Genomic DNA, 24211 nt, shown 5'->3' on the forward strand with positions numbered 1-24211 from the left:
CAGGAAAACTTTGTTGCTCTAGCAGACAGATTGAAACAATCTTTTACTTTTTGGAATTCGCTACCCCTTTCTCTTATCGGAAGGATTAATGTCATTAATATGAATGTGTTGCCCAAATGTTTATATTTATTTCAATGTTTACCCATTTTTATTCCAAAATCTTTTTTTATTTCACTGGATCAAACATTCATGCATTTGATTTGGGATGGCAAGGTACCACGGATTGGTAGAAAACATTTACAGAAGCCTAGGTCATTGGGGGGGTTTAGCTCTACCAAATTTTCAGACATTACTACTGGGCTGCAAATTTCAGAGCCGTTCTGTACTGGCTGCAGACTGATCCTACTGGCCCTAGACCACTCTGGGTCCAGATGGAGTCTGAATCGTGTAAACCTGCAGCACTTTCCTCTGTGCTGTGCTCGTCTCTCCCAGTGTCCCTAGGCAAAAGGTGTGTCAACCCAATTGTAAAGCAGTCTCTTAAAATTTGGAATCAGTTCCGTTTAGCCTTTAACCTCCGAGGCTTTTCTCTATCAGGCCCAATCAATCAGAACATTTTATTTCCTCCATCTTTGAATGATGGGGCTTTTGGCATTTGGCACTCACTAGGCCTCTCCTCGCTAGCCCAATTATTCTTTGATGATACATTTGCCTCTTTTTCTCAGCTGCAGGAAAAGTTCAATCTCCCCCAATCCCACTTTTTCCGCTATCTCCAGACTAGAAACTTTGTCAGGGCTAACACACCTGGATTTCCCAATAGGCCTGCGAATACAGCTATAGAGAGCATCTTGGAGCTGAACAAGCTTCCTAGGGGCGCAATTTCAGATGTATATACAATCATTCATGACTTACAGAACCCTTCTTTGGTGCCTTTAAAGACTCGATGGGAAAAGAATTTGGGGGAGGAACATGGGGAAGACGCCTGGGAATCTGTGCTGCACAGGGTGCATTCGTCCTCTTTTAGCACTAGACACAGCCTCATTCAATTCAAGGTGGTTCACCGTATCCACTGGTCGGGGGCCAAACTTGGAAGAATATTCTCTGATTTTGATCCTACCTGTGTCAGATGTAGAGTGGAACCAGCCACACTGTTGCATATGTTTTGGGGCTGTCATAAACTGTCAGGTGTCTGGGAATTAATATTTAAATGTTTCTCTGATATATATGACACTGTTATAGATCCGTCTCCCCTTACAGCCCTTTTTGGAGAACTGCCCATGGGTACCCCCCTATCAAGAATCCAGTCGGACACTGTTGCTTATACAACTCTTTTAGCTAGATGGCTAATACTACAGAACTGGAAGATGGCAGCTCCCCCATCTTATAAATATTGGGTGAGGGATGTGTTGTGCTCTCTGAAACTAGAAAAAATCAAATTCAATTCACGTGGGAACACCAAACTGTTTAATGGGGCTTGGGCTCCATTCCGGTCTTACTTTAAACAGTCCATCCTCTGATGGCATTCCAATTAATACTAAAATAAGTCTGTGACTTAAGGGTTGGAGGAGCCTCTCTCTGTGTTTTTGCTGGGGGGGGGCATTAAGGTCCATGTGCTTATTGATTGTGATCCGCAGATGCCTTGTTCATCTTGCTCGGGCAGAGACTGAAGTGTGAGCTTGTTTTTCCCAGTTATTTTTACACTTTGTTCACGCCTACATGAATAATCATTTTATTTTTTTTATTTTAAAGCATTGTAAAAGAAAACCTGTCCAGTGGATGGTCGGTCTGTGGCCATGACTCTCTGTGAGTGGTTGCATTTCTCCACCCTTATCTCTTGACTGTTTACAGGAACAATGGTGAGGTGTTTGCTCTGTCCCTGTACTATAGATTGCCCTTTAACCTCTGTAGCCTTCTGCCTGGTGTGTTTTACTTGTCTAAAGTATGGTATCTTTAAAGATATTTATTTTTGTATTTTTATTTGTATTTTTTTTTCTAGTTGAGTATATTATTTATATTGCTTTGTCTTGTCTATGTGTGTGTGTGTGTGTGTAAAACTTAATAAACAGAGTTAAAAAAATAAAATAAAAAATAAAAACTGTAGACCTCAACAAGTCTGGTTCATCCTTGGGAGCAATTTCTAAACGCCTGAAGGTACCACATTCATCTGTACAAACAATAGTACGCACGTATAAACACCATGGGACCCCGCAGCTGTCATACTGCTCAGGAAGGAGATGTGTTCTGTCTCCTAGAGATAAACGTACTTTGCAGAACGTATTTTGCAGAACAGATCAATCACAGAACAACAGCAAAGGACCTTGTGAAGATGCTGGAGGAAACAGGTACAAAAGTAACTATATCCACAGTAAAACGAGTCCTATATCGATATAACCTGAAAGGCCGCCCAGCAAGGAAGAAGCCACTGCTCCAAAACCGCAATAAAAAAGCCAGACTACGGTTTGCAACTGCACATGGGGACAAAGATCGTACTTTTTGGAGAAATGTCCTCTGGTCTGATGAAACAAAAATATAACTGTTTGGCCATAATGACCATCGTTATGTTTGGAGGAAAAAGGGGGATGCTTGCAAGCCGAAGAACACCATCCCAACCATCAAGCATGGGGGTGGCAGCATCATGTTGTAGGGGTGCTTTGCTGCAGGGACTGGTGCACTTTACAAAATAGATGGCATCATGAGGAAAGGAAAATTATGTGGATATATTGAAGCAACATCTCAAGACATCAGTCAGGAAGTTAAAGCTTGGTCGCAAATGGATCTTCCAAATGGACAATGACCCAAGCATACTTCCAAAGTTGTGGCAAAATGGCTTAAGCACAACAAAGTCAAGGTATTGAGTGGCCATCACAAAGCCCTGACCTCAATCCCATAGAAAATTAGTTGGCACAACTCCAAAAGTGTGTGCGAGCAAGGAGGCCAACAAACCCGACTCAGTTACACCAGCTCTGTCAGGAGGAATGGGCCAAAATTCACCCAACGTTTTGTGGGAAGCTAGTGGAATGCTGCTCAAAACATTTGACCCAAGTTAAACAATTTAAAGGCAATGCTACCAAATACTAATTGAGTGTATGTAAGCTTCTGACCTACTGGGAATGTGATGAAAGAAATCATTCTCTACTATTATTCTGACATTTCCCATTCTTAAAATAAAGCAGTGATCCTAACTGACCTAAAACAAGGAATTTTTACTAGGATTAAATGTCAGGAATTGTGAAAAACTGAGTTTAAATGTATTTGGCTACGGAGTATGTAAACTTCCGACTTCAACTGTACCTTCCTAATACAGGTACATGTCTAGTGGTTCCTGTAAATGATTAACTAATGTGCATGTCCAATAGCCTTCACAATACCAGGCTAATGGTGCCTATAAATGATTAACTAATGTGCATGTCCAATATCCTTCACAAGACCAGGCTAATGGTGCCCATAAATGATTAACTAATGTGCATGTCCAATATCCTTCACAAGACCAGGCTAATGGTGCCCATAAATGATTAACTAATGTGCATGTCCAATAGCCTTCACAAGACCAGGCTAATGGTGCCTATAAATGATTAACTAATGTGCATGTCCAATAGCCTTCACAAGACCAGGCTAATGGTGCCTATAAATTATTAACTAATGTGCATGTCCAATATCCTTCACAACAAAAGGCTAATGGTGCCTATAAATGATTAACTAATGTGCATGTCCAATATCCTTCACAGGACCAGGCTAATGGTGCCTATAAATGATTAACTAATGTGCATGTCCAATATCCTTCACAAGACCAGGCTAATGGTGCCTATAAATGATTAACTAAAGTGCATGTCCAATATCCTTCACAAGACCGGGCTAATGGTGCCTATAAATGATTAACTAATGTGCATGTCCAATATCCTTCACAAGACCAGGCTAATGGTGCCTAAATGATTAACTAATGTGCATGTCCAATATCCTTCACAAGACCAGGCTAATGGTGCCTATAAATGATTAACTAAATTGCATGTCCAATATCCTTCACAAGACCGGGCTAATGGTGCCTATAAATTATTAACTAATGTGCATGTCCAATATCCTTCACAAGACCAGGCTAATGGTGCCTATAAATGATTAACTAATGTACATGTCCAATATCCTTCACAAGACCAGGCTAATGGTGCCTATAAATGATTAACTAATGTGCATGTCCAATATCCTTCACAAGACCAGGCTAATGGTAACTATCAATGATTAACTAATGTGCAAGCTAGCTTTATATTTTTACTGAGATACCAAAAATGCAGGTTGTTGATTAAATTTGACACTTCGCGGGCACCAGAGTTTGACATGTAGTTTGCAATGAATTGTGGGTCATATCAACCCATCAAGTGACCAAAGTTGTTCACTCGCTCCTTCAAGCTAAATCGAGGGCTGAGGGGGCAACGTTGGGATTTGGACCTTCTTAAAATGGCAATCAAACTGCATCCGGTTTCGATGGGGATACCACGAGGGAAAAACAACGTGTTTGGACTGCAGCAATTTCTTTTCTATGTTAGAACGGCCACTTGAATATCTGGTCAAATAATGGCTAATGTGTAAGAAATCAGTGAAGGAATGTGAACACTTCGGGAGAAAGGAGATAATTAGGTCATTGTTACAGATTCCTAAACATGATTGTATGAACTGCCTTAATTTTGCTGGACCCCGGGAAGAGTAGCTGCTGCGTTGGCAGCGAATGGGGATCCATAATAAATACTGTAATGAAACAAGCAGGGAGCAGGTCTGGAACACTCGACATTCTAGCCCGAAGTCAAGCGCGCTATCCACTGTGCCGCAAAAGCATGCTCTGGCGGTATTTTGGCGGTATCCGTGCTTATAAACCCAGTGTGGTTACAATACAAATATAGTTGTTGACAACTTTTAAAAAAGGTTTTTACTTTAGTTAATTAGACAAGTCAGTTAAGAAGAAATTATTATTTTGAATGACGGCCTATAAACAGTGGGTTAAATGCCTTGTTCAGGGACAGAACGACATATGTTTATCTGGTCAGCTCGGTGATTCGGTTACTGACCCAACGCTCTAACCACTAGGCTACCTGCCGCTCCAAACAGAACACAGCAATGTGGAGGTTCAAATATGATGAAAACTAGGCCTAGACATTTTATACAACACAGCGGGCATATAATGTTAAAACCAGAATTACCCGATCCATTGTGGAGGCCACTGTTTCTTTGTATGATAAGAACTGTTCGACCCTAACTGTTCTCGTCAACAATGCCCTGTTGTCTTGTTCTTCTTTAAGGTTTTATGGCAGACTACACCTATTGCCTTATTGCTGCCACCTACTGTACGGCGGGTGAACGAAGAATAAAAATATCCATCCAAATCGTTTATATCGTAGGTGAAGAATTCATGCAGGACTTCTCTCCATAATAGTGTCAAATCTTCATGAATATGTTCCATTATAAATCTACTGATGTCTTGCCACAGATTATTTACATGAATACCATTAAAAAAAGATGCAACACAGTTTATGGGTGGTCTTTACAATTGGAACAATTTAAATGTATCTATTTTTTTTGTACTTCTTCATATAGTGGTTGGCAGGGTAATATGAATGAATAATTGTATAATACACTTCCTTATTAATTGTGTTAGTAAGTACGTATGTGTGAGACAACATATATTATGAATAAAACAATTCCAATAAGGCATGACATAAGGTATATAGAGAGATACAAAATCCTGTTGATACAAGGAAAGTATCGCTCTGTTGTTGAATGGACCAAAACAAAAACAAATCTTTACTACTATTGAGTCAACAGCTGTAAGCTAAGGAAGGTTCTGAGGGTCTTAACATGTTCCTGAATAATAAAGCAACACCTGAGGGAATGGCGAGTTGTCTCACCAATAGGATTTTATTTCTGAACCAAAAACAAAGATTTATTGTTATACAATATGTGCTGATTATTCCAGATATAATAAACTGTGGGGAGAAATTATGCTTCTAAATGAAGGATCATGACTAGAAAACCTGCTAATGAAAAGCGGAGCTTCACTGGAACTTTGTCAATAGCAAACCAACATGAAGTTAAGGCCACCAAAAGGAGAAAAGGCATGATGAGGAATAAAGTTTCACATAGAAGTAGTTCTTCTTGGGAAGTGTTTTATCAAATTGATCTTAAACATATTATTTAAGGTAGGATTGTCCAGACAATTCAGCCCACCATACTCATGTGTTCAATGCAACAGTTTCCTAATGTGACGGGTTCGGTTTCTCCACAGAAAGTTAAAAAGCATCTGGTCTGTTGAAAGGGTTCTACATGGAACCCTAAAGAGTTCTACCTGGAACCAAAGAGGTTCTATCTGCAACCAAAAAGGGTTCTTCAAAGGTTTCTCCTATGGGGACAGCTGAAGAAACCTTTAAGGTTCTAGATAGCGCCTTTTTTCCAAAGAGTGTAGTGTTGTTATGCCCACTCCTCGACAACACTTCAACCGTCCAAATAAATGTCATGGAGCATCACCATGGCGATGATGATTTGTGAGACATCATTGCAAAGACAATCCACAATAGTGACTTAATGACATTTGGAGTCCCTGACATTATTTGTTTGGCTTCTAACTATGGCTGCATCTGAAATGTCACCTGACAGTATGTAGGTAATAGGATGCCATTTCAGACAGACTATGTGTCTATTCTAGTCTGATGGATGGATGCTGTAATAGATTGGTCTATTAACATGGTAATCTGTCTAGATACAATTATCACTTACCTGATTGGTTAATCCTGTGACCTCTTAACTTTAATAAGTTCTCGCCTCAAACATGCTCCTGTGTTGTACTACCATGTATTTGATTAGTAAAGTTTCCCAAATGAGCTGCTCCCTCCTGTCCAGTTATTATTAGTTATTCTATAGGTGATAAAACCTCAAATACTACAGATGGAATGTGATGATTGACACTGTGTACATTTATTGCTAGGCCTCTTAAATAAAGCTGATTACATTGTGATATTTAATACATGGAGAGTACTTCGTCTGGGCTAGAGTTGATTGATTGATTGACTAACTCTGACTAACAACGTTCAGTTCATGTCCTTTGCAGATGCCACATTCCTGACAAAAGTTTGTAAGTGTAACAAATATCTGTAACCGAGTAAAAGGATAGTTAAAGTAAGAATTCAACATGTAAATGTTCATTCAGAGCCGTAACATACGTTTACAGATCGAATTTAACAGTTATGTTTCCTGCATTACTTTTCTTACAATCTTAAACAGTTTACGTATGGATTTTCTTACTCTAAAAATGTGTGGTTTAACAAGGGTTCTTCTAAGATCCTTAAAGTTCTTCAAAGAACCTTAGGGTTCTTGGCACTCAAAATGCCCCCCAAAAGGTTCTTCCAAGAACCCCATAGGAGGTGGGGTTCATCGAGAAACCTCTTTAGTTGGTGGGGGTTCTTGGAGGGTCTTATTTGCCCAACTGAAACACTTGGATTTGAATTTGAAAGGACAGAAGGTGCAGGGACTTAACTGACAAATGTAAAGATCTCAATGTAAGGTAAGGTTTGTCCATTGTATCATCTAAATGTATATTGTTTCATGATTATACCATCTATCTTTTCATATTTGTGAAAATATTTCATAACAAAAAATTGACACAATTCAATGGATATCAATCAACAAAAAGATAACAATATTTAGTCTATAAGAATATGTTGAAGAATAGCTGTGTTGGGTGCAGATGACTGAACTGCTCACTTTTGTGTCTGTAGGTAAACAAGGAGGCAAACAAAGGTATTTCAATTGGTATTGGTGTTATGCAGATCACAATTACCATCCTCCTCCCTTACATCTTCAATGAATATCCCATAGGCCTCTACATTATGGACAAGGTATGTATATGAAAAACATTATCAAAAGTTTTTTTTCATTCACATTCACCACAAAAAACAAAGTATGAATACTGACATGTGCATCATTTGTTAATCTGTATAATGACTATTTTGGCGATTCACAGACTTCTCCCTCTCTACACTCTCCCTCTCATACTCGTCGCCAAACCCACTGGCTCCATGTCATCTACAAGACCCTGCTAGGTAAAGTCCCCCCTTATCTCAGCTCGCTGGTCACCATAGCATCTCCCACCTGTAGCACACGCTCCAGCAGGTATATCTCTCTAGTCACCCCCAAAACCAATTCTTTCTTTGGCCGCCTCTCCTTCCAGTTCTCTGCTGCCAATGACTGGAACGAACTACAAAAATCTCTTAAATTGGAAACACTTATCTCCCTCACTAGCTTTAAGCACCAACTGTCAGAGCATCTTACAGATTACTGCACCTGTACATAGCCCACCTATAATTTAGCCCAAACAACTACCTCTTTCCCAACTGTATTTAATTTATTTATTTTGCTCCTTTGCACCCCATTATTTTTATTTCTACTTTGCACATTCTTCCATTGCAATACTACCATTCCAGTGTTTTACTTGCTATATTGTATTTACTTTGCCACCATGGCCTTTTTTGCCTTTACCTCCCTTCTCACCTAATTTGCTCACATTGTATATAGACTTGTTTTTTTTGTGTTTTTTTTACTGTATTATTGACTGTATGTTTGTTTTACTCCATGTGTAACTCTGTGTCGTTGTATGTGTCGAACTGCTTTGCTTTATCTTGGCCAGGTCGCAATTGTAAATGAGAACTTGTTCTCAACTTGCTTACCTGGTTAAATAAAGGTGAAATAAAAAATAAAAAAAACACTTCTGATGAGTAAAACAGGAAACCTGTTAGATGACCATCCACTGTGAAATCATTCTATAGATACAGAGAACATCTACACATTAACATCAACATCATCCACTGTGAACTCATTCTATAGATACAGAGAACATCTACACATTAACATCAACATCATCCACTGTGAAATCATTCTATAGATACAGAGAACATCTACACATTAACATCAACAGGACAGAGGAAAACCCATTGGACTTGGGGCTCTGCTGGGAGTTTTCCTCATATTTCCATTTTTTTTTCTTCTGCTTTGCCAATAAAATCAGAAAACACAGAACTAAAATACTGTATTTGTTATTGTTATGTATATTATTAATAATAATGGGGTGGGGGGGAAGGGTAGTTATTTGAGAATCCATAAAAAAAGGGGTTATTTGAATTCATAGGGGTTTCCCCAGTTAATTTGAAAAAACCCTAAAGGATACTCCAGGAATCTTTTCTTTTTAGAGTGTACGATCCTAACAATATGTATGTTCAACCATTTGGCAGCTATCTGTCTCCATAATAATTGTTACGCGGAGCGAACACAGGGTGAATGTAACGGCTTTCTTGTGGAGAAGGAGAGTCGGACCAAAATGCAGCGTGATGATGATTCATGATATTTTAATGAAGGAAAAAACTATACATGAAAAAAACTACAAAATAATGAAAACCGAAACAGCCCTATCTGGTGCAAACACAAAGACAGGAACAATCACCCACAAAACACTCACAGAATATGGCTGCCTAAATATGGTTCCCAATCAGAGACAACGATACACACCTACCTCTGATTGAGAACCACTCCAGACAGCCATAGACTTTGTTAGAAAACCCCACACACCCAACGACAAAACACACCACAATAAACCCATGTCACACCCTGGCCTGACCAAATAAATGAAGATAAACACAAAATACCTCGACCAGGGCGTGACAGTGAACTCAGATGTGGAAGCAGGGATGAATGAACCAAAATGTTTATTGTACACAGAGAAATATGGAGTGCAGAACCGGGGTAACTCAGTGTATTTGAGTGAATATTTGTAGAGGTGTTGATTTATGGAACGAGTTGCAGCTGATAGGGATCTGATCTGACTCCAACCACACACACAGAGAGAGAGAGAGAGAGAGAGAGAGAGAGAGAGAGAGAGAGAGAGAGAGAGAGAGAGAGAGAGAGAGAGAGAGAGAGAGAGAGAGAGAGAGAGAGAGGACTGCAGGTCAAGACACTGGACGAACACCAGAGGGCGTAACCAGAGCAAATGTGACAAATAATACACCATAATCCTGGATGCCAACCACCCATAAACCTCAGATTTGATTTGTATTATTATTGTTAGAGGCAACTTGAGTATCTGGTCATATAATCCATAATCTGTGTTTCAAAACAGTGAAGCGATGTAAACAAGTGCATACTTCAGGAGGCAGGAGTAATCGGCATAGATTCCGACGTATGATATTGAAGTTGGCTACGTTGCTGAAGGGAAAAAAAATCTCAAACGAGTTTTATCCTCATGTTTTTTTGTCCAGCAGTTTAAACCGAACACAGGAATGTGGAGGATCAAAGATGATGAAAATTAGTCCTAGATATTTTATACAACACAGCAGACCTATACTGTTAAAAGGAAACCAGGCTTACCGGAATTATCGTGGAAGCTATTGTTTCTTCAGTGTTTCTTACTCATCAAGACATGTGTAGGTGTACAGTTACTTTGTTGTCACAGTATTCAAATAAGGCTTAGGGGAGAATTCCAGTCTCAAGGCAGCAATTGACGCTCCCCAAGACCAGAGCAATCAAACATCTATTTAAATATCCAGCTCAATTACGTTATGACAACATAACTTCTCACATCTCATATAGGCTAATCTTACTTCAGAAAGTTCCTGGAGAAGATTTGACCGGATCTATAAAAGTAGAGTAAAGTCAAGAAAAAACGTTCAACAACAACCCTTTCACTAAGAATCCTGTTGTCTGTAATCATCTACTTTTACCTGACTACTTGGAACAAAGCTCTAAACTCAGCAAAAAAAAATAAACATCCCTTTTTCAGGACCCTGTCTTTCAAAGATAATTCGTAAAAATCGAAATAACTTCACAGATCTTCGCTGTAAAGGATTTAACACTGTTTCCCATGCTTGTTCAATGAACCATAAACAATTAATAAGCATGCAACACTGGAATGGTCGTTAAGACACTAACAGCTTACATACGGGAGGCAATTAAGGTTACAGTTATGAAAACTTAGGACACTAAAGAGGCCTTTCTACTGACTCTGAAAAACACCAGAAGAAAGATGCCCAGGGTCCCTGCTCATCTGCTTGAACGTGCCTTAGGCATGCTGCAAGGAGGCATGAGGACTGCAGACCTGGCCAGGGAAATACATTTCAATGTCCGTACTGTGAGATGCCTATGACAGCGCTACAGGGAGACAGGACGGCCAGCTGATCGCCCTCGCAATGGCAGACCACGTGTAACAACACCTGCACAGGATCGGTACATCTGAAGTGCTTTAAAAGGCTGGTCATGGCTCACATCAACACCATTATCCCAGAAACGCTAGACCCACTCCAATTTGCATACCGCCCGAACAGATCCACAGATGATGCAATCTCTATTGCACTCCACACTGCCCTTTCCTACCTGGACAAAAGGAACACCTATATGAGAATGCTGTTCATTGACTACAGCTCAGCGTTCAACACCATAGTGCCTTCAAAGCTCATCAATAAGCTAAGGACCCTGGGACTAAGCACCCCCCTCTGCAACTGGATCCAGCGGTGTAAAAGGGGGGGGCAATGCAATAGTCTGGGTAGCCATTCAATTAGATGTTCAAAAGTCTTATGGCTTGAGTGTAGAAGCTGTTTAGAAGCCTCTTAGACCTAGACTTGGCGCTCCGGTACCGCTTGCCGTGCGGTAGCAAAGAGAACCATCTATGACTGGGGTGGCTGGAGTCTTTGACAATTTTTAGTGCCTTCCTCTGACACATCCTGGTATAGAGGTCCTGGATGGCAGGAAGCTTGGCCCCAGTTATGTACTTGGCCGTACGTACTACCCTCTGGAGTGCCTTGCGGTTGGAGGCCGAGCAGTTGCCACACCACTACTCTCTTATTATCTATGCATAGCCACTTTAATAACTCTACCTACATGTACATTTACCTCAATTACCTCGACTAACCGGTGCCCCCGCACATTGACTCTGTACCGGTACACCCTGTATATAGTCTCGCTAGTGTTATTTTTACTACTGCTCTTTAATTACTTGTTACTTTTATTTCTTATTCTTATTCATGTTTTTTTTAACTACATTGTTGGTTAGGGGCTTGTAAGTAAGCCTTTCACTGTAAGGTCTACACCTGTTGTATTCGGCACATGTGACTAATAAAATGTGATGTGATCTCTTCAGGCCCTCCGCACCTCTCTGAATGCATTCAGTTGTACAACTGACGAGGTATCTCTTTCACAGACCACTGTAGTTCTCAGTCCACTGATTCCAACACTCACCTGTCCATTCTCTACTGTGTCTCTTCGGTTTCTTGTGTCAGAGGTGGATATGGAGGCCTTCTTCCTGTTTTGTAAATGAAAGAATGAATGAACAGATGAATGGAAGAATCAATCAATCAATCAATAAAAATGTGTCAAGATCAATGATTAAAAAAACAGAATGTGAATAAGGGTAAATTCATCTCACTCACCTGAACCACATGAACCCAATGAGACAGAATATGAGAATCAGAACAACAACAATGATTCCAACAACTGCATTCTTCAAAGACTTCGGTTCCCCAACAAACATAACAGGAGAACGGAGATTCTCGTAGCTTTTAACACTACAGTAGTAGCTGACTGCGTCCACACTGCTGATTTGGTCTAAGTAGAAGTAGTTATCTTGTCTGTTTGGGTTGGTGAGAATATGATAGAAAAATGACATACAGTGCCTTGCGAAAGTATTCGGCCCCCTTGAACTTTGCGACCTTTTGCCACATTTCAGGCTTCAAACATAAAGATCTATACGTCTATACGTGCAGGTAATGTCCACTGTTGACCACTTCAAGGCACAGATACTCCTCTTGGTGTAAGTCACATTCAAACATCTCAGACCATGAACACCTGAAACAAAATGTATCTTATCAATTCCCCAAACGATAATGAGACGATTTCAAGTGTTTAAGATGTATTGGACTGGTTAATTTAAAATGAATAAAATATATAGACACACACAGAGCATTCAGAAAGTATTCAGAACCCTTGACCTTTTTCACATTTTGTTACGTTACAGTCTTATTCTAAAATGGAATAACTAGATAACATACCATCAGCCATTTTCTACCTTGTATATTATACTGTATAATGTCTACTAGTGTTACTATCCAAGAGTGCACAGATTTGTCTGTTTTCCCCAGATGTTCTACTATTGGTCCACAGGCCTTAATGATTGATACTTAAGATGATTATTATAGGTGAGTTCAGACTCACACACTGTAGGAGCGAGAAAATCCTCATGGTCTTTTACAGCACAGGAGTAACTGTCTGCAGAGTAACACCCGACCACTAGAGTATTACAGGAGTATTGTTGGGAAGTAGGGTCATGGAGATGTTGTCCATTGTTGTACCAGATGTAGGTGAGGTTGGGGTTGTCAGTCAGAAGACAGGTGGTGCTACAGGTCAGTGTTCTCTTCTATTCCTCTGTGGAGGAAGACACCTTCACCTGCAGCTCTGAATGATTCTAATGAATTATTAGAATTAGATATTATATATTACCTGTGTCAGTCAGAGTTGTTCCAGGGAAGCTGTACCCCCATTCTGTGTTTTAAATCTGAACATGTACTCAGCTGAATCAGTTTCAGGTCTGTGATTCTCAGGGTGCAGTCTTTCTCTTCAGTCCCAAGGTACTCAGCACAACCTGCATACTCTTGACCGAGCTCAGGATTTTAGGCGCCTCATTACATTTCTCTTGGATATACCAGTTTGGTTCTGAGACTACATGATAACTTGGATGTTGATATGTGCAGGGCAGTTCCACTGTTGAGCCCTTCACAGCACATATACTCTGATGGGTGTAACTCACGTTGACAGTTCTGACCCAGAACACCTAAAACAGTAGTAGGCCCAATCATTTATGCAATTAGTTAATTCTATAATTTTTTCACTCAACACGATTTTACTGAGTTACAGTTCATATAAAGAAATCAGTCAATTGTTATAAATGAATTAGACCCTAATCTATGGATTTCACATGACTGGGAATACAGATACAATTAAAGTCAGAAGTTTACATACACTTAGGTTGGAGTCATTAAAACTTGTTTTTCAACCACTCCACACATTTCTTGTTAACAAACTATAGTGTTGGCAAGTCGGTTAGGACATCTACTTTGTGCATGACACAAGTAATTTTTCCAACAAATGTTTACAGACAGATTATGTCACTTATAATTCACTATATCACAATTCCAGTGGGTCAGAAGTTTACATACACTAAGTTGACTGTGTCTTTAAACAGCTTGGTGTCACATTTGTCGTAAGAACATTCGGACCAAAGCGCATTGTGATATGGGTTCCACATGTTTATTAAACGAAACGCACAAAAACATAGAACGAAAGGAACGTGAAGTAGATGAATTGCTGACAGGCAACTACATATAAACAAGATCCCACAATACACAGTGGGGAAATGGCTGCCTAACCAAAATAGAGAATAAAAAGGCTCTCTACGCTCAGGGCGTGACAGACTGTTGACCGTCGCTGGAGGTTCCAGACTGTTGACCGTCGCCGGAGGTTCCAGACTGTTGACCATCGCTGGAGGTTCCAGACTGTTGACCGTCGCTGGAGGTTCCAGACCGTTGACTGTCGCAGGAGGTTCCGGACTGTGAACCGTAGCAGGAAGCTCTGGACTGGGAACCGTCGCCGGAAGCTCTGGACTACCAAATACTAATTGAGTGTATGTAAACTTCTGACCCACTGGGTATGTGATGAAAGAAATAAAAGCTGAAATAAATCACACTCTACTATTATTCTGACATTTCACATTCTTTGGACACTGTGTTAACAACCCTCCAGGCAAGCTTCAATGCCATACAACTCTCCTTCCGTGGCCTCCAATTGCTCTTAAATACAAGTAAAACTAAATGCATGCTCTTCAACCGATCGCTACCTGCACCTACCCGCCTGTCCAACATCACTACTCTGGACGGCTCTGACTTAGAATACGTGGACAACTACAAATACTTAGGTGTCTCGTTAGACTGTAAACTCTCCTTCCAGACCCATATCAAACATCTCCAATCCAAAGTTAAATCTAGAATTGGCTTCCTATTTCTCAACAAAGCATCCTTCACTCATGCTGCCAAACATACCCTTGTAAAACTGACCATCCTACCAATCCTCGACTTTGACGATGTCATTTACAAAATAGCCTCCAATACCCTACTCAACAAATTGGATGCAGTCTATCACAGTGCAATCCGTTTTGTCACCAAAGCCCCATATACTACCCACCATTGCGACCTGTACGCTCTCGTTGGCTGGCCCTCGCTTCATACTCGTCGCCAAACCCACTGGCTCCATGTCATCTACAAGACCCTGCTAGGTAAAGTCCCCCCTTATCTCAGCTCGCTGGTCACCATAGCATCTCCCACCTGTAGCACACGCTCCAGCAGGTATATCTCTCTAGTCACCCCCAAAACCAATTCTTTCTTTGGCCGCCTCTCCTTCCAGTTCTCTGCTGCCAATGACTGGAACGAACTACAAAAATCTCTGAAACTGGAAACACTTACCTCCCTCACTAGCTTTAAGCACCAACTGTCAGAGCAGCTCACAGATTACTGCACCTGTACATAGCCCACCTATAATTTAGCCCAAACAACTACCTCTTTCCCAACTGTATTTAATTAATTTATTTATTTTGCTCCTTTGCACCCCATTATTTTTATTTCTACTTTGCACATTCTTCCATTGCAAAACTACCATTCCAGTGTTTTACTTGCAATATTGTATTTACTTTGCCACCATGGCCTTTTTTTGCCTTTACCTCCCTTCTCACCTCATTTGCTCACATTGTATATAGACTTGTTTATACTGTATTATTGACTGTATGTTTGTTTTACTCCATGTGTAACTCTGTGTCGTTGTATCTGTCGAACTGCTTTGCTTTATCTTGGCCAGGTCGCAATTGTAAATGAGAACTTGTTCTCAACTTGCCTACCTGGTTAAATAAAGGTGAAATAAAATAAAATAAATAAAAAATTCTTAAAATAAAGTGGTGATCCTAACTGACCTAAAACAGGGAATTTTTTACTAGGATTAAATGTCATGATTTGTGAAAAACTGAGTTTAAATGTATTTGGCTAAGGTGTATGTAAACTTCCGCCTTCAACTGTATGCATCTGTTGTTCACAGATACCTTAAAAAAAACGGTAGTCAGTATCTGGTGTGACCACCATTTGTCTCATGCAGTGCAACATAAGATAAAGGATTTAATGTGTTTTTGTATTGAATACATGTGTCGTGGAAATTACTACCAAGGACTCAGTTAAACTTAAATTAATAATTATTTATTATTAGCCAGCTGGAGAGATTCCAACCAACTTAATGCACCATAGTACACGTCGGTCAGGAGCTCTTTCGGGGCAGTCCCGTTAGTTATCTTATATACTGGTAACACAGACAAGTTATATTTGCATGATTTACATTATTCATCATTAACATTTGGTTCCTGCATGTAAATTATAGAACATATTCTGAGCGTTCTGCCAAAAGGTCTGAGGGGGTCATGACCGTCTCCCCCTCATATCTCTACCCAGCACCTACAGGAACCAATGACTGTATGAGACATGATGTACAATTCAAGACTCTCTCTTCAGATAACATTTCCCCCACACATGAATATACACCTACCATTGGTGAAACATTTTTATTATACATTATTTAATGGATAATATGAGTTCATAAATTAAAAGATAGCTCTGAACACCTCCTCCTCCACCCCACCACACACACAGCACTTCTACTCCAAGACGTTTGTAACAGATGCATATTATGCTACACATGTTACCATGGCAATCAGACATACTAAAGTGTTGGAGAATGGGAGATGGATGACTGTTTACAAGATGTTTTCTATTTAAACTTTATTTAGGGATCTGGAACTGGTGCCAGAGAGAAGGGAGATGAAAGAAAACATGTTTGTGCTTTCTGGTGTTTTATCAGTGACCCTGAACGAGCAAAACTCTTCCCACACTGATCACATCTATAAGGCTTCTCTCCTGTGTGTATGAGTTGGTGTGTAGTCAGGGATCCTGATCGACTGAAGCTCTTCCCACACTGATCACAGCTATAAGGCTTCTCTCCTGTGTGTATGCGTTGGTGTTTAGTCAGGTGATCTGACGTCCTGAAACTCTTCCCACACTGATCACAGCTATAAGGCTTCTCTCCTGTGTGTATGTGTTGGTGTATAGTCAGGTGATCTGACGTCCTGAAAATCTTCTCACACTGATCACAGCTATAAGGCTTCTCTCCTGTGTGTATGCGTTGGTGTGCAGTCAGGTGTCCTGATTGATTGAAGTTCTTCCCACATTGATCACAGCTATAAGGCTTCTCTCCTGTGTGTATGCGTTGGTGTTTGATCAGGTCTCCTGATCGACTGAAGCTCTTTCCACAATGATCACAGTTATAAGGCTTCGCTCCTGTGTGTATGAGTTGGTGTGTAGTCAGGTTTCCTAAATGATTGAAGCTCTTCCCACACTGATCACAGCTATAAGGCTTCTCTCCTGTGTGTATGCGTTGGTGTAGAGTCAGGGATCCTGATTGATTGAAGCTCTTCCCACACTGATCACAGCTATAAGGCTTCTCTCCTGTGTGTATGCGTTGGTGTAGAGTCAGGGATCCTGAATGATTGAAGCTCTTCCCACACTGATCACAGCTATAAGGCTTCTCTCCTGTGTGTATGCGCTGGTGTATAGTCAGGTGTACTAATTGATTGAATCTCTTCCCACACTGATCACAGCTATAAGGCGGTCCTGTGTGTTTTTGTGTAGTCTGGAATCCTGATTGTTTGAAGCATTTCTCACAACCAGAGTAGGGGAAGGCCTCTCCCTGTATGAATTCTCTGATGAGATTTTAAAGTTTTAGATGCAGTGAAACTCTTCCCGCACTGAGAGCAGTGGAACGGTTTCTCTCCGGTGTGAATTTGCTCATGAATAGTCAAGTCTTGTTTAGCAAAACTCTTCCCACAGACAGAGCAGTGGTGATGTTTCTTCCCTGTACCTCTATGCTGGTGTTTGAGGTGTTCTGATCTGGAGAGACTCTTCTCTTTCTTGTCAGCATCATGATGTTGTTGAGGCTCCCCAGATGATAAGCCCCTCCCACTTAGAGAGCAACGATTAGGGATGTCCCCTGTGAAACAAAAGGCATTGAATAGTTAGGTTTTGCAAATATGAGTCCGTAAACAGATGGGTCCTTCCATGAAATGAAGGCCTTTTGGGTCCCTTTCATATTTTTCCAGTAGAAATTGTGCATCAGTATTACATTTTAAATCGTTGACCTGCTTTGAAAGAACAATCTCTCTAATAAACCTGTTTACATGGACACATCTGAAATCAGGCTGATGGGACTTTGATAAACGCAGAAAATGGCCAATCAAAATAAACTTTCTACCACAGCCACTGTGGTTTATGAAGCAATAGGTAAAAATAAGGTTTGTATGTGCAAACTATTTCTAAGCTGCATATTTTCAGTTTCCTGAACTCACTGCAAATAATGTTTTGTGCTGCTTGTGTTAGCACATACACAGATTAAATACACCTCTATAACTCTGATTAAAGTGTTTACATGTCCTAATCATTCTAAAGATTGTTCAGAAAACCAGGTGTTTTTAAAGGTGTATCCTTACTTCTGTTATGACCTTACACCAATTAAGATCAGCAGAGTAAGATGTTTACATGACTAATGACAAACCCAGCCTACTTCCATAATCAGTTTAATAGGAAATGATTAGTGTGCATGTAAAGCCCTAGTTATTTGGTTACTTTGACAGTCATTTCTGAACATTATTCATTTAATTTAATTAGTGATTCATTTACATCTGTCCCCCATTTTAAGGTCAACCCATGTTGTAATATGGTGAAACGGTTCCTTACATTTTTGGGGAAAAAGAAACATTGGACATTAAACAGTCAAATTATAGAGCAAAGGCAGGTAAGCTGGTTCTAGTCTTTTTATTTACATTTACATTTAAGTCATTTAGCAGACGCTCTTATCCAGAGCGACTTACAAATTGGTGCGTTCACCTTAAGACATCCAGTGGAACAGCCACTTTACAATAGTGCATCTAAATCTTTTAAGGGGGGTGAGAAGGATTACTTTATCCTATCCTAGGTATTCCTGAAAGAGGTGGGGTTTCAGGTGTCTCCGGAAGGTGGTGATTGACTCCGCTGTCCTGGCGTCGTGAGAGAGTTTGTTCCACCATTGGGGGGCCAGAGCAGCGAACAGTTTTGACTGGGCTGCGCGGGAACTGTATTTCCTCAGTGGTAGGGAGGCGAGCAGGCCAGAGGTGGATGAACGCAGTGCCCTTGTTTGGGTGTAGGGCCTGATCAGAGCCTGGAGGTACTGAGGTACCGTTCCCCTCACAGCTCCGTAGGCAAGCACCATGGTCTTGTAGCGGATGCGAGCTTCAACTGGAAGCCAGTGGAGAGAGCGGAGGAGCGGGGTGACGTGAGAGAACTTGGGAAGGTTGAACACCAGACGGGCTGCGGCGTTCTGGATGAGTTGTAGGGGTTTAATGGCACAGGCAGGGAGCCCAGCCAACAGCGAGTTGCAGTAATCCAGACGGGAGATGACAAGTGCCTGGATTAGGACCTGCGCTGCTTCCTGTGTGAGGCAGGGTCGTACTCTGCGGATGTTGTAGAGCATGAACCTACAGGAACGGGCCACCGCCTTGATGTTAGTTGAGAACGACAGGGTGTTGTCCAGAATCACGCCAAGGTTCTTAGCGCTCTGGGAGGAGGACACAATGGAGTTGTCAACCGTGATGGCGAGATCATGGAACGGGCAGTCCTTCCCCGGGAGGAAGAGCAGCTCCGTCTTGCCGAGGTTCAGCTTGAGGTGGTGATCCGTCATCCACACTGATATGTCTGCCAGACATGCAGAGATGCGATTCGCCACCTCTTGGGACAAATGTAGGACCTTCCACCCCCACCTGGGATATGGATGCCTGATGAAGACCTTAGGGTCCAAACGTTGTTATAAATAAATATCACCCGAGAGGATGAGCAGCAGTTATCATTTTCTTTCTAATTTACTTCGATGTCAGTCTGCATTAAAGACAGTGATAGTTTTGTGCATGATAGTGACACCTGAATTGATCCATTGTTGAGTTGTATACCTCTGGTGTGATTAGTTATGTTAAAGAGGAACGGTGAGGCTTCCTCATCTGTTGTCTGCATTAGGTTACATAACAAAAATGAAGACTGATGGATCAGACGCCTCAGCTCTTTAGCGGTCCAACAGAAACTGTCTGCAACTCTTCCCCAGAACGTTCCAGTAATCAATGTAGCTAGTGAAAAATCTCAATTAACGTCCTTGGTAAAAATGATGGTCAACAAAAACAAACTTGACATCCGAGGTACATAAGGTGTGATGTGACTTACTCGGCGACATCACTGCGGATCCCACGGAGCTCCTCCAAGAGGTTATCTATCCCAGAATGCCATGCGGTGTTCCAGGCCAGCTGCAGGGTCTCCTTGGCGGGGGTCAGGGAGAGGAGGTCAGAGTAGGGGGGCAGGACGGAGCAGTAGGGGCTCACCGCATGGTGGGACGCGGCCTGGAACGGTAGGCTGTACCTTCGTATGACAGATCAATTCTCTGGTGTTTTTTGTTGAAAACCGAGCAAGTGAACCATTTTGCCCATAAATTGATATGGTAGAATTGAAGCTTGTATTCAATGTTCACTCCCGGTGGAACAAAAGTAGCTTCCATTGACCCTGTCATAAGCAAATTTGTGGCTGATTTAAAGGACTAATTTTACCAATGTAAACTAGTGGTTTTGTTGTTTTCAGTTGTCCCCTGTTACTTTATTTAGCACATTGGCACTTAGTACAGTATTTATTTTCATATAACCTCTGGAGAAAACATGTTTTTATGAAGTTGAACATGTGCTCTTCATGAAAGAATGTTAAAATTAGGTGAAATCTGAAAGTGTTTTGGGGGGAGCTTCTCAAAATTAGGTGGAACGACCAGATATTGTCAGCAATATATAATTAACCAATTAATTGTTAAATAAGCAGACTAATCTAATCCACATGGTTCTTACTTAATGAAATCATATCTCCATGTTCCTCTTCTCCTTCTCCTCTCTCAGTTCCACTCTGCCCTGGTGTTTTCCTGCAGTCGACCAGAACCAGCAGTAGAGTACGGAGAGGCAGTCGACCTGGGGACTCCTGGAGGGTGGAGGGGGACAGGCTTGCTTTGTCCTGTTGGCCGCAATCAGTTTTACAGTTGATCATTAAACCAAATATTGTATTAATTCAGTCTAACCCTCTGATTTGGGTGCATCCCTGGAATATCCCCTTTTACCTGAAATGTTCAATCGTTCACTATAAACCACAAATCTAAGAGCGTTGGATTGGTGGGTATGGGCTAGTTTCCACCATATTTCTTTATAGCAGTCATTTCCTATCAAACAGCGCGGAATTGGAGAAGCAAGAGGGATAACTGGGCCCAAAATCTGGCTTCTGGCTTATTTGATCATATATACATTTTCGTAACGAGTTGGTTGTTATGAGTGTATTGGTAAAAGTAGGCAACTTTGAGAAAGAAAAAAAAACACTTTGTATGGAAGTAGTGCCTGATCGTCACTAGTTACCACAAACAAAGCCATAGAACACACCCATTTCTACAACTGATATTTTTAAATGTGATTTTAACCCTAACATTGAAAACACTACCTTTATGCCTAAACTTAAATACAAATACGATATAGACGTTTGACTTTGTGGCAACACGGACCATTGCCTATAATGGTCCCACCTGATCTTGCATCTTCCTGATTGCCTTCCAGCTGCGTTTCAAACTCAACAGCCTTCGGCTAAACCCTCAACCCTTGAATTGCGTTTTACATCCGAGTGCCTTAAATGTCCCTTGCCCAAGCGAGGGAGAGTGATGATCCGAGAGGCAACGTCCTTGGTGTAAATCTTGAAGTTTAACATAAAAACAACCAACCTAAAGCTATCAATGTACCTAGTAAGCTAACGCACCCAGCTAGCGTCGAGGATACCGGAACATTACATTTATATAGACTTTATTACATGGCTTGGCACAAAACCAAGCTGGTCCATTTCTTTATGTAATCTTAATTTAACTAGGCAAGTCAGATATTCTTATTTACAATGGTGGCCTAGAAACAGTGGGTTAACTGCCCTTTTCAGGTGCAGAATGACAGATTTGTACCTTGTCAGCTCGGGGATTCGACCTAGCAAACTTTCGGTTACTGGCCCAACGCTGTAACCACTAGGCTACCTGCCGCTCCATACCGCCCTAATAGAGGCTACCTGCCGCCCGTAATAGAGGTGCATATTGACTCAGGTGGCACATACACATTGGTTCTGCTTACACATATACTAATAGTTAAGTCCATATCCATATCGATTCTGCTTACTACTTCTAAGAAAACAGTATAGGAACTGGAAAATCCAACACCAGCACTCCTATCAGGTAGCTAGTATTGTGAATTGTTCAGTACATATGTGGCAATTATTTATTTCAGAAGGAGCCAGCAAAACTAGTGCATCTATGTGCTCTCTGTCTTTGGACACCATTAGACAAGCACATGGTTATTCTTGTAACTGTTATGGCCAACTATGGTTACACCTCTTGGGTTTTTCCCAGAACAGGGGTTCCCCTTTCAGTAGAGTCAGCAGGATGTCATGTATTGGTTAATCCTATAGAGTGCCAATGTAACGGATGTGAAACGGCTAGCTCAGTTAGCGGTGCACGCTAAATAGCGTTTCAATCACTGACGTCACTTGCTCTGAGACCTTGAAGTAGTAGTTCCCCTTGCTCTGCAAGGGCCGCGGCTTTTGTGGAGCGATGGGTAACGATGCTTCGTGGGTGACTGTTGTTGATGTTGTGTGCAGAGGGTCCCTGGTTCGCGCCCGGGTATGGGCGAGGGGACGGTCTAAAGTTATACTGCTACACCAAGATCTGTTGCTGTGGCCCTACATGTTTAAAACTATTTATGTGACTCTACAGGTTGCATGTCCTAATATGAAGGCAATATGATAACAGTGGCTAAATGCAACAGGTGATAAGCCATTAAGAGGAGTTAGTATGAATGTGAAGTAAGAAGGACAAATGTATAAATATTCTGTGTCAAGACTGGAAGGCACTCGTTTTCATGATTCCATCTCTGCTTGTATTATTGTTACTGTAATTTACTTATGCTAATGTGTTTTCATTAATTGAAAACCCTTAAACTATTTTATTAGAATTTGAAGATTCTTGTTTGCATAAAATAGACGGAGCCCAGTCTTTTAATAATAGGTAACATAATTTATTCTCGGAGCGCGCTGCCACTTCACCATGAGCAACAGTTTATATACAAAACATGACGTCTTTTCATTGCTTAACAGAAACCCCTCCTCTCTCGACAGGGACAAAGTGAGGTGAAAAGTTCATTCTAACTTACAACACACTCCCAGGTAACTTTTGACCCCTCAACATTATCAATCACCACTTAGATGACAGTTCTAATTAACAGAAAACCTAGGAATGCACTCACTGTCTTATCTAAAACCCCCAGAGGTCAGTTTCGTCGGTTCAACCATAGGTTAACGACCTTATCTGTTTACACAGTTCACTTCTTTCTTCCTAGTTGGAATGGTGTTCATTAACTTTAATTACTCCTTGTCTGTGTCACACAATCACATCTTATGAACTCATATTGTTAATCAGATATAAAACAGAGTATAAGTTTACTTAGTTACAGTTCCATTTAAAATGATTTGTTCAGTCATTTAATCATAATTTTACCAACAATTATGAAGTAATAAAAATCTACTTGAACTCACAGGCTCCAGTATTTGTGAAATGTGATTACCCAAATATTTCCACGACACTAGCTAGTTTACCATAACTGGCTAAACATGATTGTATTTACTGCCTTAATTTTGCTGGACCCCAGGAAGAGTAGCTGCTGCCTTGGCAGCTAATGGGGATCCATAATACATACAAAGTTGGTTAAACTGCCTTGTTCAGGGACAGAATGACATATGTTTATCTGGTCAGCTCGGGGATTCGGTTACTGACCCAACGCTCTAACCACTAGGCTACCTGCCGCTCCAAACAGAACACAGCAATGTAGAAGTTCAAATATGATGAAAACTAGGCCTAGACATTTTATACAACACAGCGGGCATATAATGTTAAAACCAGAGTTACCCAATCCATTGTGGAAGCTACTGTTTCTTGTATGATATGAACTGTTCGACCCTAGCTGTTCTCGTCAACAATTTCCTGTTGTCTTGTTCTTCTT

At 41.0% G+C, this 24211-nt stretch overlaps 1 pseudogene; it reads right to left on the reverse strand.

The window, feature by feature from the left end:
• Positions 1–16233: 16233 nt before the first annotated feature.
• LOC135560070 (zinc finger protein 501-like) lies at positions 16234–24210 on the reverse strand (annotated as a pseudogene).
• Between the last annotated feature and the right edge of the window lies 1 nt (position 24211).

The sequence above is a fragment of the Oncorhynchus nerka genome, linkage group LG15, assembly GCF_034236695.1.
Source record: "Oncorhynchus nerka isolate Pitt River linkage group LG15, Oner_Uvic_2.0, whole genome shotgun sequence".
In the NCBI taxonomy this organism is placed as follows: Eukaryota; Metazoa; Chordata; class Actinopteri; order Salmoniformes; family Salmonidae; genus Oncorhynchus; species Oncorhynchus nerka.